The sequence below is a fragment of the Equus asinus genome, chromosome 23, assembly GCF_041296235.1.
Source record: "Equus asinus isolate D_3611 breed Donkey chromosome 23, EquAss-T2T_v2, whole genome shotgun sequence".
Classification (NCBI taxonomy): domain Eukaryota; kingdom Metazoa; phylum Chordata; class Mammalia; order Perissodactyla; family Equidae; genus Equus; species Equus asinus.
The window spans coordinates 13294741-13314276 of NC_091812.1; the positions used below are offsets into that span (position 1 = coordinate 13294741).

The 19536-nt window shown below is 44.6% G+C and overlaps 1 long non-coding RNA gene across 1 annotated transcript; it reads right to left on the reverse strand.

Moving 5' to 3' along the window:
• Positions 1-739: 739 nt before the first annotated feature.
• Positions 740-8043, reverse strand: LOC106823284 (uncharacterized). The gene is made up of 3 exons (XR_011497376.1): positions 7890-8043; positions 6517-6642; positions 740-1065 (listed from the first exon to the last, which is right to left on the reverse strand). It is a non-coding gene; the product is annotated as an uncharacterized lncRNA (long non-coding RNA).
• Between the last annotated feature and the right edge of the window lie 11493 nt (positions 8044-19536).

The following is a 19536-nucleotide window of genomic DNA, read 5'->3' on the forward strand; positions in this document are numbered from 1 at the left end:
AAAGAGAGAAAAAAATGTTACTCCAATAACATGAACACAGACTTTTCCCTGAGTGAACAGAAGCTCATGGCTGCTCTCAGCTGGACGTGAGCTTCCTTCACTGCAGCTTCAGCTCAGATAAAGATTATTCCTTTAGAATATATTTTTTATGGTACACCGGAGACCTCTGAAATGCAGAGTCTGGTGTCCTGTAAATCATTTCGTGGAACTAGGGATGCTTTTTCAAACACCAGGCGACTGACTTCTGTAATGTTTATGGGAAGGGGCCAACTGGAGCTGGGAGCAGCACAGCTTGCCCATCCCTCCTTTGGCTCCAAGCCCAGCTCTGGGTGGTCGCCCAGGAGGGCCCGGTTGCAGCAAATATTGTCACTGCCGTGGTCCATCTCCCTTTCAAAGCTCAGGTGCCAGGATGCCCAGCACGTGGTCCAGGGGCCTCCCTACAGTCCCTGCCTGGCTCCCAGACTTCTCTGTGCCCGCTCTCGGCAATCCAAATGAACCTGGTCTGTAGCTAGTTTTACTAAAGATGTGCTTTCAAATTTGGAAAGGTTTTGATAAAATGGTACTAACATTTAACCTAGAGGTGGCAAACTGGTAACAAATTAAGAGCTGAATGTGGCCAGCGCAGTGATATTAAGAAGTTTAAACTGGTTGCAATGTTTTAAAATTGAGGACTTTCCCAAAAAATTTGGCTATGAGGTTTCTGCTGAAATAGTGGATCCAGCAACTTTGGGCCCCTCAGCCAGAACCGAGAGGCCCCCCTGACATGGAGCATGTGCCCTGTCCTTCACGGTGCCCCCCCAGAGTGCCCTCATACATTTATGTTACTTGCCTGGATGCTGCTAATGAGGACACTTCCCAGTGTCCCTTCTCCCTCTCGTCCACAGATAGTCCTACTTAAATAAGAGACTCTTGAAAGAACGGAACCCCATTGGTGAAATGTTAGGCCCCACAACTGATGGGGAAGAGGTGATTTTGGGGGAGAGGAGCTTTGTAGATTTCTCACTGGGCCACTTACCTGTTTTGTTCTCCATCCAGGTTTTTTCTGGGAGCAAGTTCTTGAGAAACCTATAATGAAAAGTACGGGGTATCTACATAGGGAGAACTCAGACTTCATTCAGCAATTCCCTGGGCGTCTGGAGACTCGATAGAATACTTTTTTCTTTTTCCATTGCCAACACCCATGCCCATTCAGGCCTATGTGAGTTTTTACAATGCTCCTCCAACTGGTCTCCAGGCCTCCAGCGTGCCTCATTTCTCTTCATCGTAGAGGACAATAGCAGATCAATGTTTCTGAGGCATGGCTCCACCAGTGCCCTCTCTGATGCGGAAACCTTCCTCTCACTGCCTACCTGATAGACTCCAACTCTCTGCCTTAGCACTCAAGGGCCCCTCCGCCTTTCATGTATCCCACAGTCCTGCCAAACCGAATAGTACCCACTACCCAAAAACACACATTGCATTCTTCTCTTTCACCTCTGCCTGATCAGATGATGGAGTTGAAACAAAGCCATCATTTGCTAGTAGAGTGACTTTTGCACAGGTCATTTCACCTCCCTGACCCTCAGTTTCTGCATATGTAAGTGATGAATAGTAAGATTCACCTCATATTGTTCTTATAAAGAATTAAAATTGACTTAGAGAGCATATGCAAAAACAGCTGGCTCCCTGCCTGACATGCTGCAGTCACCAATAATTATTCAGATCTAAATATTGGCTCATGCCATGCCCTGCTTCTTTTCCTATTAAAACCTTATCCTTCAAAAATCGGTGTGTATCCTTTCTTGAAAACCAGCCCAAGGTGTAAACTGAAGTTCACTTTCCTAAGCTGCTCAGTAACATTTATAACGCAAAGTCTAATGCGTTAGATCTTTTTTTTTTTTTTAAGCAAAAGAAGCTAACTCTGGCTAACTTCAGTTTTCTTATTAAAGAAATTGACTAGAAGAATTTATGGTAACTCACATAACTGAAGGGAATTTTTGAAAAAATCAACAAACAAAAAGCAAAAATAAGCTTTGGAAGGCACAATAGAGCACAGTGTATAGTTATTATTACTGCCGTTCACCAGATATTGTCGGCTCTTCTCTGGCACACAGAAGGGATGTATCTTCTTGGCCCCTTAAAGTCAAATGTGACTTTGTGAGCCTTTGGCAAATGAAACTTGAGCAAAAATGAGGCTGTCTCTTCCAGACAAACCTTTGGCAAACAGTAGGAGTGTGTTTTTCCTGCCTGGCAGTTGTGCAAGAAGTTGGATCGAGCATCTTTTAGCTGCCATCTACTCAATCCTCCAGACTGAGCAAGGATAATACAGAGCCAGCCCCTGATGACATGGAGCATGTTCGAGAAATAAACCTTGGTTATTTTTAGCTGAGACTTAGGAGTTTGTTGTGAATACAGCACAACATGGACTATCTGACTGATGAAAACATATGTAGGGGAGGAAGACATTTCCTCTTCCCAAATGTGGGTTCGTCTGGCTGGAGAACGAATTAAATTCACATGAGACAGAAAAGCAAGAGAAAATTAAACAAAGCTTTATGAGGAACCGTGGCCCGGTGCCTTTCTTCCTGAAGGAAGAAAGGGCACCAAAGAAGTGGGGTGCACATAGTGGTTATATACCGCCAAATGGGGTGTTTCACATGTGATTGAAATGTCCCTCCCACAATAGTCACAAGATTGCCCTGTTGGCACTTGATGGACACAGCAGGTAGTGGGTCTGCTATCTCAGTGGGCATAGCAGGACTCAAGTCGATTGTCTGGAGCTGGGCGGTCACAGGTGAGCTCAGCAATCAGTTCCTAGCCTAAGGAAAGATGCTTAATCCTTAAGAAATGCCAACGTTGGGAGAGGGAGGGAAGTTAGTTACAGGAGGTTACCAGACTAGCACAATAAAATGCAGATTTAAGTCCTTGCTTTTGGTATTGATTAAGAGTTTTTAGAGAGAAGGTCATCTCCTTTCTTCTTCCTGGTACAGAGAGGGAGGCAACTTTTACAGATAGAGATTTACCTTACAAATGTAAATGTGCCCTAACAAAGGGCAAGTTCCATTCCTCCTTCCCTGTCCCAGTTTATCAAAAGCAATCAGCCTCAAATAATCCTGATGCCAAAGAGACATATCTTGGGGTGGCCATTTCCAGGTCCCCACACATACATATTACCAATTTCCTGTGCTGTTGACCAAAATGATGCGGGGTCGATGAGCCGAGGAGTCGAAAGAAAGATTTCTTAGACTCTCAAGATCTGGCAGTAGTGCTCTTTTATTTAGAGAATAGTATAGAATAGCATGGGGATAGGACCCATGGGCAGGCAGAGCTGGTGCGTGGGGACAGGACCCACGGGCAGTCAGAGCTCCTGCTGCTGCCCCGAGTTGAGGGTTAGGGCTAAATTTAAGGCATAGGTATATGATTCATCTCTTTACAAGACAAAGGAAAGAACATGAAAAAAAAGTTAAAATGGTATCAGTGCAGGTGGGATCTGGTCATTGGGTGATCCCATGACTTTTAGACAAGAATCAAACCAGATTGAGTAAATGGCAGAAGTCACCGCTTGAATTTTATCCTCAGCTAAAGACAAAGGAGGATTTGGGGGGGGGGGGGTCAGTTACATGTGGTTGCCAGACAGTAACCAACTTAAGTTCTTGCCTCTGGCATTGATTAAGAGCTTCTAGAGATAAGACCATCCCCCCTTCTTCCTGGCACAGAGAGGGAGGCATCTTCACAGATAGAGGTTTCCCTTAGAAATGTAAATGTTTCCCAACAAAGGGGCAAACAAATTCCACTCCTTGGAGCCTGAATCTCATCTGTAGTTTTAAAACTAACCAGCCTAAAAATCCTCATCATAAGCCATTTTAAAGTTAAGCAGCCTAAAAATCCTCATCATAAGCCATTTTAAAATTAAGCAGCCTAAAAATCCTCATCAAAAATGACTTCAGTGAGCCAATATTAGAATTCCTTTTCACAAAGGTGGATAAGTAACAGATTAGAAGTCTACACTGTCCCAGGAGGGTAGACAGATACCATGCTTATATATAGCAAAAATATTTCCTCATTTTGTCCTTTACCTGTCAATAAAAAAGTATATCTATAGAAATCTGGAGGTAAAGCTCCAGGCAAAACCAACATGGTGACAAGGAGGAACATTACGTACTTGTAAAAGGAGCGACAGATGAGAAAATAATAATAATGGCTGGGAACTTACAGAACCTTGCATTGAAAGGGATCTCATATGGAACTCAGGAAATATTTATAGCTGAAAGCAGTACATGACAAAATCTGGTGGATGGAATTAAACAATACTTAGAAGAAAGATACCTTCAACATACGTATCTAAAAAGAAAAATTAGAAACCAATGAGCTACTTGTTCAAGAAGCTAGACAAAGAGCAAGACAGTAAAGTCAGGAAGAAAGGAAATGAGAAAGAGAAATGCCAAACCTTTGTTTCTATTTATTTGCTCTTTATTTCTTGCTATGGACTGAATTCTGTCTCCCCACCATTCATATATGGAAGCCCTGACCCCCCTTGTGACCATGTCCAGACACAAGGTCTTTAGGAAGTAATTATGGTGAAAATGAAGTCATAATGGTGGAACCTAAATCAGATAGGACTGTGGCCTCATCAGAAGTGGAAGAGATCTCTCTTTCTGTTTCTTCACACGCATACACACACCCCGCCATCTGAGGACTCAGTGAGAAGGGGACCTTATGCAAGCTGAGGAGAGAGCCCTCGCCAGAACCTGACCATGCTGGCATCCTGATCTCAGGCTTCCAGCCCCCAGAATGGTGAGAAAATAAATTTCTGTTGTTTAAGTCACCCACGCTATGGCATTTTGTTATGGGAACCCAAGCTAAGATGCTTATCTTTCACAGTTTGTTCCTAGGTTCTGGTACTAATTCCAATGTGTGTGGGGTTGGGGGTCAGGGGAGTCCCCCCACAGCAACAAGCAATTCTTGGGACACCAGCTGGGTGTCCTACAACTCAACTCGATTCTGACACTATGTACCCAGAGACAGCATCACACCCCACAGGTTAAGGGTTCAGCCCCACAAGACTGCCCCCACTGCAGGTGCCAACAGCAAGTCTAGGTTGTCGCCTGTGCTTCTGAGCAACTGGCTGTCAGTAGGAGGTTCCCAAGACTCTCTACTCCCGTTCGACGAATTTGCTAGGGCGGCTCACAGAACTCAGAGAAACCTCTTACTTACTAGATTACCTGTTTATTAGAAAAGGATATGACTCGGGAATAGCTCGATGGAACAGACGCATAGGGCAAGACATGGGGAAAGGGCACTGAGCTTCCACGCCCTCTCCAGGTAACCACTCTCCCAGAACCTGCACATGGTCACCAACCCGGATGCTCTTGGAAATCTTTTGGGTTTTTTTTTTTTTTAAAGATTTTATTACTTCCTTTTTCTCCCCAATGCCCCCCAGTACATAGTTGTATATTCTTCGTTGTGGGTTCTTCTAGTTGTGGCATGTGGGACGCTGCCTCAGCGTGGTCTGACGAGCAGTGCCATGTCCGTGCCCAGGATTCGAACCAACGAAACACTGGGCCGCCTGCAGCGGAGCACGTGAACTTAACCACTCGGCCACGGGGCCCGCCCCGAAATCTTTTGGGTTTTTATGCATAAGCCGTTTATTTATTCTCTTACCCTCAGCTGCTGTTTTTCCTTCCCCATTTATAGCCCAAAGCCAATCAAAGAAGGACATGTGCAGTGTGATGCTGTTCCCGTACATTTTTAAAGTGCATAACAATGTAAGAATTTGTTAACGGAGACATACACATGTATGTCTTGACTATGCATAAAAATGTAATCTTTTGTTAATGGAGCCATGCACATGGATATTCTTGGAATCATAAAGAATGCAATTAATTTTAGGATATTGATACCTATGATGAGGGAGGGAGGAGAACGGGATGGAAATGTGAATTTTAGGTGTGACGGCAACATTTTGCTTCTTAAAAACAGAGATATCGTTGTGGGCTGAATCATGTCCCTGAAAATTCATATGTTGAAGTCCTAACTCCAGGACCTCAAAATAGGGCTGTATTCGGAGAGAGGGCCTCTAAAGAGGTAATTAAGGTAAAGTGAGGTCACATGGGTAGGCTCCAATCCAATGTGACTGATAGTCACGTAAGAAGAGAAGATTAGAACTCAGACACACACAGAGGGAAGACCGTGTGAGGACACAGGGAGAAGCGGCCGGGGAGAGAGGCCTCAGAAGAGACTAAACCGGCCAACGCCTTGATCTTGAACTTCGGCCTCCAGAACCGTGAGAAAATAAATTTCTATTGTTTAAGCCACCCTACGTGTGGTATTTTGTCACGGCAGCCCCAGCAAATGAATGCAACATCGGAAGCAAATAGGGCAGAATTTAACGTCTGTTCTTTCTGGGTATTGGGGCCGGAGATAGAGGTCATACTATGTACTCTTCTGCATATTTGAAATACTTCCATAATAGTTAAGAAAATAACAAGCAGATCCCGAAAAAGAATAACCAGAGAGTAGAAATTTATGTGTGATTACCTTGCAGGCCAAGGTGGGTTTCGTGTTGGGCAGGTGGTTCTCTTCCACAGGGTGTGTCAGTCACCCATGAATTCCCGTCTCTTGGCTCCACCATTCCTGATGCCTGTATCATTGTCTGCAACCAATCTGCACAAGGAGAAAGAAGGAACACGGAGAAGACACACCTGCTTTCAAAAGTTCCAACCTGGAAATGGCACACACCACTTCCACTCCCATTGCATTGGCTGGAACATAGTCACACGCCACACCTCACTGCAAGTTGCTGGGTGACTGCCTTCCTGGGCACCCAGGACAAGGATGTGGACAAACAGCCAGTAGTCCCACCCACAATGTCATCAAGTTGACCCTGGTCTTCATGCTGCTGCTCAGTCTACAGCGTGTCTGCCAGGCCTATGGTTAGGGTTTAGATATTCTACAAAGGCGCGGGGTTGGGGCTCGTGGTTTGGGACTTCAAAGAGGAGGAAGCCAATTCACAAGGAGACAGAAAACCAAATGTTTGCTGGGCCATCTCTAAACAAATGAGAGAGAACTTGTGTAAAATGGGCCCGGCTAGGTACCTTCTTCTCTACCACATCTAGAGTTCCCTACGTTGACAGCTCCTTCCTGGAACAGGCCTTCTGTCTTAAATTCTTTTAGGCAGTTAGGGGCAAGGCCAAAGTTTCTTTTATATATAAATTTTATGTGTATATATGTAATTTGTAGAACTAAATAAATGAATTTAAATATAGATACAATGGATTATATATTCTATTATATATCAATATTAATATATATTATATATATATAGATCATCTCCTTGGTTCTCCAGAGAACCCTGACGAATACAGGAGGAGTTAATATTCTTTTATCGATGGCATTTACATTTAATCATTTGAAATTCTTAGTTATGACATTGTTATGGCTTGCAAGGAAGTGTCCTTTTCAGTGTTTCATTTAGAGGCCTCAAGATACCAATTTTAAAAAGTTTCCCATTTTATTTGTTTGGTTTGATAGGCTTTTTCCAATTGAGTGCACAGATAAACCAATTTAGGAATTTCAAAGGAGCCCCATTTAGGCCAGTGAAGCCTTAAATCACCCTGAGTAATCTGAGCCCAGTGGGACAAAAATCTACCTGTAGAAGGTCTGTATTCTTTAAAGACAAAACCAGCAGGAGTCCCAGAGTGGGGCTGTTCTTTGGTGGTCCTCTTAGAAAATGGATTTCTCATTTGTATGAACTTACCAAAGGATCAAAGGCCCAAAAAAGGAGTGAAAGAAACAGAAGTTTCTAACAAAGCTGACAATGGAAGGATGGCCAGAACCAGTATCAAAGGACGCCTACATAAAGAGTCTGGACCTCTACCAAAAATGGGAGGTCCAGGCCCAGGAGGACTTACCACCAGGAACCAGAGCCACCAGGAGGAGACGACAGAGCACAAAAGATTCTTTGCAGGCACCTTGCTTGTGTCTGTGAAGTGGCACCAGAATTGAAGGTCAGTAGCTAGGGATCCCACTTCTGTCACCATGTAAAGTCAGCAAATAAGAGGCATAAACTGCAAAAGAACCGTAAAGTTTATTTGGGGTCTCAAGAATTGCAATTCAGGAGATGTAGATTCGAGTAGAAGCTCAAATGTGCTCCTAGGAAGACAAAGGAGGCAGGGGTATATAAAAGGAAAGGACACAGGCTTACAAAGGTCTACAGTGAACAGTTACTGACTGGTTCTGGCATGGGGTGAGCTGACTTGCCAGAACATAGTTGGTCCTAGGCAGACTGTCCCTTCTTGGAATGAGGAAACACTTCAAGATGTGACCTCTGCTGTCAGGTAAAGCTCAAAAGTTCAGTTAACATCTGGTGGTGGATGTGGTGTACAAGCATAAGCCCCACTTCCTTAATGGCCTCCCAGCTCCATTTTAGAAGCCTTGAAAATGGTACTCCATTTTGTCATTGTCATCCACCACAGTCACGCACCATGTAACAATATTAACGATGTTTTGGTCACTAATGGACCACATATATGACAGTGGTCCCATACGGGTAGCACCACATAGCCTAGGTGTGTAGTAGGCTCTACCACTTAGGTTTGTGTAAGTACACTGTGTGATGTTCACACAACAGTGAAAGTGCCTAATGATGCATTTCTCTAAACATATCCCTTTCATTAAGTGAGGTGTGCCTGTACTGATTTTAGTCTTGTGAATGTTGAATAATGAATTATTCATTTCAATTATTTGAGTCAGCCCCACTGGCTGAAGATGGTAAAGGCTGACTGAAGCAAAAAACTAAAATTTGTTATTCAACATTCACAAAACCAAATGAGTAAAGAAGAACTTTAAGTTCTATATCAGGGTTCATGTAAGGCAAAAACACTCTAAAGGAAAGCTGGATTTGAGGACATATATGATTCTGAGTGTAAATGTCTGGGTACAAGCAAAAATTCCAGGGAGCATTTCAGACTTTCGAGGCAGTGGAATTGGTGAAACCAAAGTCAAGCTCTCCAAACAGTAAAGGGGGCCCAGGTAATATCTGGAGTACAGGTGGAACAGGCAGAAAATTCCATTAATGTAATTGTATGATATGATGAACGGACACAGTTGGAAAATAGGATGGCAGGGTAGGGCAGAGGGACCTGGAGGGCCCAGGATGGATGGAGAGATCAGCTGGGCTGGTGGGGGGAAGGGGCCATGAGCACACCCTCTTCATGTCCCCTCCCCCACCCTCTGAAACCCTTTGTGACTCTTCAGTGCTCTGTGATGCAGGCCTGGGATTATAGGCAAGTGCGGACACTCTCAGAGCTCAGTTGCCTCAGGCAGGCTTGCGATTCAGAAAATGGAGTTCAGTCAATGGAATGTTCTCTCATTTCTGAATAGCCATATTGAGTTGTTTTTGAGCATCTGCTCAACATTCTTAGATAGTGACCACAACCTCACCATCGTGTGTGGGTTGTGGTTGCTTCTTCTGTTCCTGTGCTTCCTGGTGGGGATTCCATCTTCACCAACCTTCTGGAAAACCAAAATCTACCAAAAGGTAAGGATCCCTGGGCAAGCCACCAACAGGGATTTTTTATTGTTGTTTCCATTTCTAGTCCCACATTTTTAAATGAGTTGGTCCAGAGAGACTCCTAAGATGGCAAGTCTGAATAGAGGATAGAACATCATCCTTCTAGGGGAATAGGCCAGGCAGGACTAGGGGTTCAGCTGGGACTGTTTCCCATTTAAAACTCACAGACCATCTGGGTGTGGTGGAGGATTCCTGGATAAAATCCCATCAGTGATTTCACGGCCCTGCATTAGGTTATTTAGAGAGTTTGGGATCTGTGTAGGAGAACACTGTTCCCAACACTGGATCATGAGTCACATTCCCATGTCGGGCGTCATTCGACCAAACCATCCTTTGTATTGGGCAGATCAGGAGAGCAGGGCTGAGCCTCTGAGCAGACACTGGAGTGTGAGCTCTGTCCCAGGATACAGGATCCTATCTGAGGAAGCAAAGATGTGACTGTGGGCCTCAGAGTCTACGCCCTCCTTGAGCAGAGGACTTCTGACTGAGAATATCAAGCGTGGACTCTAGCCAAAAATCCTCCTTCGAGTTTTTCAAAGAAGGAAAAATTGAAAGTATCTTATCACCTTTAGAAATTCAGAAAGGGAAAGAACACAAAGTGCTAGTAATAAAAGTAGAGAGTGACATTAATCTTGGATGAATATCTGAGTTTCCTAGAGAGAGGAGCAAGCCAACTAAGTCCTCGCTCCTCATTCTTTTCCTTTTGTTCTCAGCGTCAGGGCAGAGCCAAGAGGAGAAGAAAAGGTGGAACATCAAGTGGTAAGGTTCCACCTATCCCACCTGAGCTCTCCAAGGGTGACCCATCCTGTCCTCTCCATGAGGTCCCAGGTCCATGGTCTCTGAGGATGTCAGTCGCTAGATAGAGTCCCTCTCAGAAAATAGAGGCCTCAGAGGAAAGGCTCATGGGAAGGTAGTCAGAACCCGAGACATTTCTCAGATTCCTGCTCTGCCCAGCTCTGGGCATGAAGCAGTGATGGGCCTGGACAATGGGTGTTGCCCAGTGGGTGGCCGTGGGAGATGTCAAGAGTCAGAACTTCTGTCTCCTGACCTTGTGAAACCACGTTGACTTCCTGGATGATCAGACTCCTCTTTGAGGTAACCATTGACCTATGTTCCTCACATGGTGGTTTTGAACATCCCATGGGATAATGTATGTGACAGTACTTTATAAATGAAGCAACAAACACATGTGAACCTTATTAATATTATCATTGACCGTTTGACCACATCTACTGGTTCTTGGGGCTTTCAGAGTTAATAGCCCGTTAATATCCCAAGGGTCTCCCCTAAAGGGACTCCTGTGTAACACCTATGCTTCTGCCTTTATGACATGTAATTCACTCTTCTGGTTTCCCAGGTTGGAGAAACTACCAGAGGGAAACAGAGGAGAAAAGGAGGCTAATTTCTATTCTGAAAAGGTGACTAGTCTTTTCTTTCCTGATCCCTCTTTGACATGTTCTCTGCAATTCCAGGGATTCAGTACAGCCTGCAGTAGTCATGGGAGGGGTTTGCCATAGGAACGGGTATGTGAATGAAGGCCTTGGGATGAGGGCTGCTGAGTGTATGGTGAAGTCATAGATGTGGGGCATTGTGAAGGGGCAGCAGGCTTCAGGTGGCCCCTCCCCTGACAGGCCAGCAGGTCCTCCTTTCCTTGTTCTGGTCCTGGCTACAGTTTTCTACTTCCTGTCTCCCGCAGGCCCCTAGGCTGGCCTCGCGATACCACCCGCATTCGTCAACTATTATGCCCAGACCCCTCCTGTGAGGTGTGTAATAGCACAACTGCTGAGATCAATCGGCTGCTGTTCCTGGAGGACATTGTGGCTCCCTGATCCCTGTGGATCAAAACCATTGTGGTTTTAATTTGCATTTTCCTAATTATGTTGAGCATCTTCTATGTGCTTATTAACTTCTTTGGTAAAATGTCTGCTCAAATTTTTACCCATTATATATTGAGTTGTTTCTTATCATTGAGTTTGAAACTTTATATATTCTGGAAACAAGTCCCTTAGCAGATATGGGATTTGAAAATATTTTCTTCCTGTTTGTAGCTTGTCTTTTATCCTCTTCACAGTGTCTCTCACAAAGCAAATTTTTTAATTTTGATAAAGTCCCAAATTTTCTTTTTTTTCTGAATCATGCTTTTTGTGTTGTATCTAGGAATTCATTCCTAATTCCAAGGGCATGAAGATATTATTTTGTGACATTTTCCTAGAAATCTTAGTTTTACATTTTACATTTAGATCTATGATCCATTTTAAGTTAATTTTGTATAAGATACGGGATATGGATCAAAGTCCATTTCTTGAATACGGATGTATGATGTTCCAACACCATTTGTTAAAAAAAACTATGCTTCCTCCATTGAGTTGCCTTTTCTCCTTGTCAAAAATCAATAGCCCTATTTGCGTATATTTATTTCTGGGTTCTCTATTCTGTCCCATTGGTCTGTTTGTCTGCTTCTTGCCCAATGCCGCACTGTCTCGGTGGTGGTAGCTTTCCGCTAAGTTTCAAATTCAGGTAGTGTGAGTCCTCCAAATTCCTTCTACTTCGAAATGGTTTTGGCTAGTCTACTTCTTTTGCTTTTCCATATAAAATTTAGAGTCAGCTTGTCAGTATCTACAGCAGAGTCCTGCTGTGATTTTGATTGAGATTACGTTGAATCCACATCTCAGTTTAAGAAAGAATAAATTTAGGGGAAAACTACATATTCATAGACTTTGCTCATTTGTCTATTGATTGTTTCCTTCATTAATTTGTAAAACTCATGTGTTTCTTTTAAAAATATTCTTTATAAGGAAAGAAGAGCTTCACTGGAGCAGCAGATGTGGAGACCAATGCACTAACCGTGTGTCATTTCCCCTCCTCAGGCTCAGGGAAGAATAGAAGCAGAGGCTGGAGAAAAGGCTGTGGATGCTGGACAATCCTGATGAGAGGGAAAAGCAGGCAGACACCGTGGGCTGAGAGCCTGCTGCCTCACCGCTTCAAAGATCACAAGCCACCAAGGGCACTCTTCTAGGAGAAAAAACTAACGCTCAAGTTATGTCGTCTTACCAAGCAGGACACTCTGTATTTGCTGTCCCATCTGTGAGGGGATTTGCATGGAAACCTCCCCCAGTGCTAATGGGAGTCGTTCTCCAACGCAGTCCTCTCTGCATAGAGGACGGGACGGCTGCCACGGGGATATGAAGCTCGGGTCATTTAATAAAAAAAGCTCTTGGAATTAGCACTCCCCAGGTTTCAGAGATCCATGTAGTGTAATTTACTTCCACATTTTCCTCTCAATCTGAAGTCTGAATGTGTTATCTAAGCTTAGATACAAGGTTATCCAAGCAGTGACCTTGGTGGGAATCTGGCTTCCCTGGGTCTTCTGGAAAAATGGTCATCCAATCTTTTCTTCCTGTCCCCCCTTTATAAGAATACAGAAAAGCAACTACTTACAGAAATAAAGCAATTATTATAAAAAAGAAGAATTTATTAACAATATGGCTTGAAAATGAACTGAACTAAATTTTTCCCTCTTCGTATGAATTGGATTTTTTCCTGTAAACATGTTTAATTAGAAACACGCAGTGAGAGCAAGATCATGTTAATAAACTTGGTTGTCGTGCCCTCACTGACGCGTGCCCTGTGTTCACTCCCTCATGCCCGTCTTGGTTAGTTCCCTGATGCTATGGCAGGTGTCAGCTCCAGCTGCCCCTGGACACATTCTGGGGTTTAAAATCACCCTCACGGTAGCCACCTCCTGGGCACAGAGCAGATCACCATCGCACAGCAGGAGGGATTCTGTCAGTCACAGTCAGTAGGACTCTCCTGTCCAAGGGCTCCTCACAGGGGACAGGAGCAGAGTGGGGAGCCCTGGGCAGCCAAGGAACACAGATGGCCAGAGGGACCCAGTGGGTGAGGTGGGAGATCATCTGAGAGGTGCTGGGGTGGGTATCACAGCCCTAATGGATGCCACATGGTGGCATGAACTGCTGCCCCTGGAAAACTGGCAGGGCTCATTGTGGCTGAGACCACATCCCCACAGTTCTGAGATCCACGGTACAGTCCTCAGGTCCCTGCCATGGGCTCTTGTCCAATTCAGATGCAAAACATGAGCAGTAAACTACAGCTGGGAAAAATCCAAGCAAAATGTGGGAAAAGAGGCTCATAATAAAATAGAATTCTATTAAGGACAGAGAACCATGGGAATAAATATCGGGATACCTAACCATGTCTGCTGGTCAGGGAAAGCCTCCTGAGAACCGATAGTTAAGCTGAGACCTACAAAAATCATGAGTCATCCGGGAAAATAGGAAGAGGGGGGCATCCTGGGCAGAGAGGAACCGCATGTGAGGAACTAAAGAGGAGCAGGTGGGCTTCAGGGCAGAGGGAGACTGGGGGTCCACAGGGAGACGGAGAACCGGAAACGTGTCTGTGACACAGAATGAGGAGAGAGCTGTTCTGCAGGGGATGGAGAGGTGGGCAGGGCCTCTGGAGCCCAGGCTAAAGATTCTGGATTGATCCACAGGGATCAGGGAGCCATTGACAGGTTTTATGGAGAGGAATGAACTGATTAAATTTGCATTTTTAATTTTTTTCAGATTTTATAATACACATACACACATGTATATAATTTTACATATGTATAAATATGCTGATATAATCTCAATACCGTTTTTATTAGCCTTTTCTCTCTCATCTTTTCTATCTTGACTTGCTCCCTCCCTTTTCCTCCACTCCCTACCATCAGCAACCCTGGCGCCCTCTAACCCGCGCTAATAACCTGGTGTGAGACCCCCTGCAGTTTCCTCTGTGTTCACATAACCATGTACAGACACACTCACACACGCAAACTCACACAAACTCACACTCACACACACCCTACATCTTAAGGGCTTTATGTGAATGTGTTTGTGTGGTAACATTTTACAAAATAGGATCATATCATACTTTTCTGCATCTTGCTTTCCTCACTCAACCATACCTCATACAAATGTTTCCAGGTCAATTTAGCCCAACTTCACATTTTTAGTGGGATAATATTATACCACGATGTGGATGTTCCATAATAAAGCAAACGATTCTTTTAGAGATGGACAGTCACAGTTTCCAGATTCTTGCCATGTAAACATTGCAGCAGTAAATGCTCTTGTCCACAAGTCCTTTATACTAGTGGTTTTGTGCTGGAAAATAGATAGATTCCCAGGAATGGGATATTATAACAAACACTATTACAGTTCCTGCTTTTAAAAGGTTACTAGAGTGCTTTCCAGGAAGGCTGGTGAAATTTCCATTTGAGCCGGCAGTTTCTGAGGGTCCCCTCTGCCCCACATCACTGTCACCAATGAGTGTCATGGCTGTTTTTAATTTTCTTCTGGTCCTAAAGGTGTGGAGTGGCATCATTTTATTTCTTTGACCACTAGAGATTGGGGTTTCTTTTCATTTGTTTGCTTATTAGTTTAATTTCCTCATCTGTGAATTGCTTACTCAGACCTATTGCTCATTTTTCTAAGGTTTGCCTTTCTGTGTCAATATATATAAACTCTCCACACTTTGTGAAACTTTACCCCTGGATTGTTGTTTGCATTAGAAGTCTGGAGGGTAGGGAAGGCTTGCTTACACACCCATTATCAAGTCTGAAATCTCTGAGGCTCTGAAGGAAAAAATAGACATATTAGTCTATATAAAAATGAAAGTTTATATGTGGTGACAGGGACCATAAGCAGAGCGGTTTGGGCAGATTTGTGGGTTTAAATGATCACTTGGCTGCGACTGGGAAAACGGATTAGAGGGGAGACAGCAGGAGATGGTGGGAGGTGAGTTAGGAGGCTGTTTCCAAGATCTACATAGCAGAGGATGGAGATGGGCGATAGCACGGATGGGTCTTACAAGTTGACTGAATGTACAGGAGAAAGGCGTAGAGATTCTAAAAATATCAATGTGAACTTATTTTAACTAATATTTTATTAACATAGGTTAAGTAAAAGAATATTGAAACCGAGAAAAAAAGTTAGAAAATCTTCCCTAGAATAAAAACCTTTGAGATGAGCTTTGCTAACTGCAGCTGTGCCTACTCAGCACAATCAACTGCTGCTCAAAACTAACCATCTCTCTGCCCCTCCTCGTACAGGAGTGAGCACTTTCCTGGAAAGTCAAGGTGCAGACATCAAGATTCAGCCTCACAAGGCCAACGCAGGCTGAAGAGGAAAAACAACCAGAAAAGTCCAGACAGGGAAAAGAAATCCAGTCTTCAAGGCCAAACGCAGGCTGAAGATGAAAACCAATCAGCAAGGCCACAGGCTCCCCCACCCACCTAGAACCCCAGATAAAATCCCCCACCTTTTTCCTTTCAAGCAGGTGGATCTGAGTTCTAGCTCCCATCTCCTCGTCTGGCTACTTTTCAATAATAAACCTCTTTCCTAGCCACAAGCCTGGCGTTTCCAGCTTTTGGCCCTCCTGTGCGGCTGGTAAACAAACCTGTGTCTCTGTTCAGTAACAGTGTAAGCATAAAGAGACAGCAGAGCTGGTTCCATTACCAGTGGGGAACTCAGATGAGGGCCTGGCCACCTGAGCAGTGGTTTCCTCATCTGCAGTGATGGGCACTCTGTCATCTGTTTCTTCAGGAGGCTGAGACTAAATGACACGCATGAAAGCTCCTACAGTGGGGCCTGGCCCTCAGTGCCCTCAGCTCTCTGCCTTGTGCCTTCTCTTGCTCTCACTAGGCTGGGCCCACTGGAAATGCATGCCTCATCCTGGGGCCATGGTTACCAGGCCTGCTTGCTGGTTAGAATCACCTGGAAAACTGTTTTAAATGTGTGGATCCCTGGGATCCACTCCCTGAGATTCTAATCTGTTGGTCTGGTGCGGGGGTGAGAAACTTTTTATCTTTACCAAGCTGCCCAGGAGATTCTGATGCTTAGCCAGACTCGGGAGCAGCTTCCCCAGAGGGTTCAGGGCCTAGTGGAGAAGACAAACGGTTAAAACTGAGCTGGTCTCCAGGCTGTACCGTAGATCTCCAGAATTTAGTCATCCTGCGCAACTGGAACTTTGTACCTCTCCCCATAGCCCCCACCCCCAAGCTCCTGGCAACCAGTATAGTGAATAACACTGCACTATATACTTGAAATTTGCTAAGAGAGTAGACTGGAAGTGTTTTCTCAGCACACACAGAAAAAGGTAACTATATGAGGTGATGGAGATGCTAATTCGCTTGATTTGGGTAACCATTTCAAAAACTATATGTGTATCAAAACATCACGTTGTACATTTTGAATATATGCAATTTTTATTTGTCAGTTATACTTCAATAAAGAGATGGGGGAACTGAGTCAGCATGGTACGGCCATAAGAAGGGCTTGTTAGGTGCTATGGGGGGGTCCAACTGGGGAGGCATGGAGGTCTCACAGAGGGCATGAGATCAGGCCTTGAAGAAGGTGACAGTGTCCCCTACAGGAATCAGCTGTGCCATCAGCATGGGGAGAGGACAGCAGGGGAGGAGAGGGAGGTTGGAGTTAAATGGGAAGGCCCTTGAAATACCGGCTAAGGAGTTTGGACTTAATCACAAGGGCAGTGGAGGCTCATCAAAGGTTTTTAAGCAGGGCAGTAACTTGCTAAGAACTTGTCTTAGTAACTCAGTAAAACAACCCTGGCATCAGTGTGGAGAATGCACTCCCCAGATGTGAGGGATTGTCTTTGTCAGAACTATGACCATCCAAACAGCTTGATTTGGAAAATATACCCCTTAGGTGATCCTCCCCACTCTGTTCAAGGTGAGTGAAAGTACAAATAACAGTGTGGTCTTGAGTAATGAAATATAGGGGAAAACATGGCAATTTGCTTTATGCCATGAGTCAAGGTAAACACCTTTACTCTTCCAGCTCTTTATTTCAAAATTAATTAGCACTTTTCCTTTAATAGCCTTGTGTTAAAAGTAAACTGAAAAATGGCAAAATCTTGAAATGCACCAACTTAGGATGAGCTCAGCTACTCAAAAAGGCTGTACTGAATTTAAACCACAGCTTTATTTATGTTTGACATTGAGTAGCCACAAAAGGTCCTTTAGTCCTTTGGACGAATGATTCGGTGTCAGTAGAGAAGAAATTAAAGCAGAAGTGTCTCTTCACAAAGCAGTTTAGTGGTGAAACTGTAAAGTGCTCCCACCTTCCCAGCTGGTTTTGGTGCAGACAAGCAGAAACAGAGCACCAGCCAGGAGACACAACGGCACTCAGGCTTTGCTGCCGGAGACGTTGTAGATGGGGTCGGGGGAGAGGGATGGACACTGGTGAGAAAAGATTTACTGTCCTAAGCGTTCAGACGAGATGGGCAGCACTCAAAGACCGCTGGGACAGTCAGAGGACTACTGACGGCACTGGGCCACCTCGCCCCAACCCCAGGAGCTCTGGAGCCCTGCCAAAGTGCAGGCGAGGCACAAAGCAGGCCTCCCGCAGCCGGGACAAGGAGGGAGCAGAACCGGGCTCCAGGCAGCGCCCGCAGCCTCCTCACCAACGTGCTCCTAGAGCGCGTACAGATTCTGAGGGGAAAGCAGTGGGATTCTCCCACACCGGGAGCCTGACATTAACTTAGAAAATAATAAGAGTTTTCTCTAAAAATAATGAATAATTGCACTTAAAATATACGTGTTGGTGGTAAAAATTCAGCAAAGCAAAGAGCTTGTAAAAATTACCCAAAGTCTACCACCCAGCTATAAACCTGCTAAGATTTCAAAACTATCGAGCACTCTATTCATGTAGACTCAAAAAGATAAATAATTCTTCAAAAGTGTAATCTTACCACAAATGATGTTCGTAACCAGTTTTTCCATTCAGCAATATGTTCTAGACATCTTAAAAGTGATAATTACAGATCTATATCCTCTTTTTGCTGATTGCATAGTATTTGGATGTGAATAATTTATTTGAACTCCTTTTTGACAGACTTTCTAGTTTTTCACTACGATAACCAACATTTCAATGAACATCATATATATGTATATTTTTTTCATGTCTGTCCAATTATCTGCTTAGGATAAGCTATAAGAAATGGAACGGCTTTGGGGCCAGCCCGTGGCCGAGTGGTTAAGTTCGCGCACTCTGCTTCAGTGGCCCAGGGTTTCGCCGGTTCGAATCCCTGGCACGGACACGGCACCGATCATCAGGCCGGACATGGCACCGCTCATCAGGCCATGCTGAGGCGGCATCCCACATGCCACAACTAGAAGGACCCACAACTAAAAATACACAACTATGTACCGGGGGGCTTTGGGAGAAAAAGGAAAAATAAAATCTTAAAAAAAAATGGAACGGCTTTGTGGGAGGGGATCCATAGAGTAGGTACTCCCAGCTCACAGCAACCCCCTCCTATGGGGCTGTCGTTTGCCTGACCAGCATCCATTCCCCTTTTCCCTTACAGAATGAACTATAATGAGGGCAGGGAGAGACGCCCAGCTCCAACCTATCTTCCATGTTGTAAAGGGACAGCTAACCCCACCCCTAGGCCTATGACAAAAGCCTGGCCAATCAAAGACGTGCCAGAGATCGGCCCAGGGATGGTCCATAACCCAAATGAGTCCGGGGAGGCTAGGGCATGGGCCTGGGAGCTATAGGGTCTGCCAGATGTAACGCTGTTGGAGCCTGGAGCTGCTGTCAGTCACCATGGGCAGAGTGTCGCCCAAGAATGAAGCCAATACACAGGAAGGCAAAGCTGAAAGATGGGAAGACACAGAGAGACTTTATTTTAGTCCCTGGACTCAGACAGATCTGGAACCAGCTGTATCCCCTGGATCCTTTGATTTCTTGAGCTGATATATATAGATACCCATTCTTTTTGTTTTTTCTTAAATCTCTGTAGTTTCTCTGTCTTGAAATTTAAAAAAAAAAAAACAAAAAACCTGAATAAGGAAAAAAACATCTTTCTCTGGGCCCCAGTACACAGGCCCCATCCCCAGGGCCCTGACCAGGCGGCCCTAGTGATCCCTGCCAGCTGTCTGGCTGCAGTGGCCGATCCTG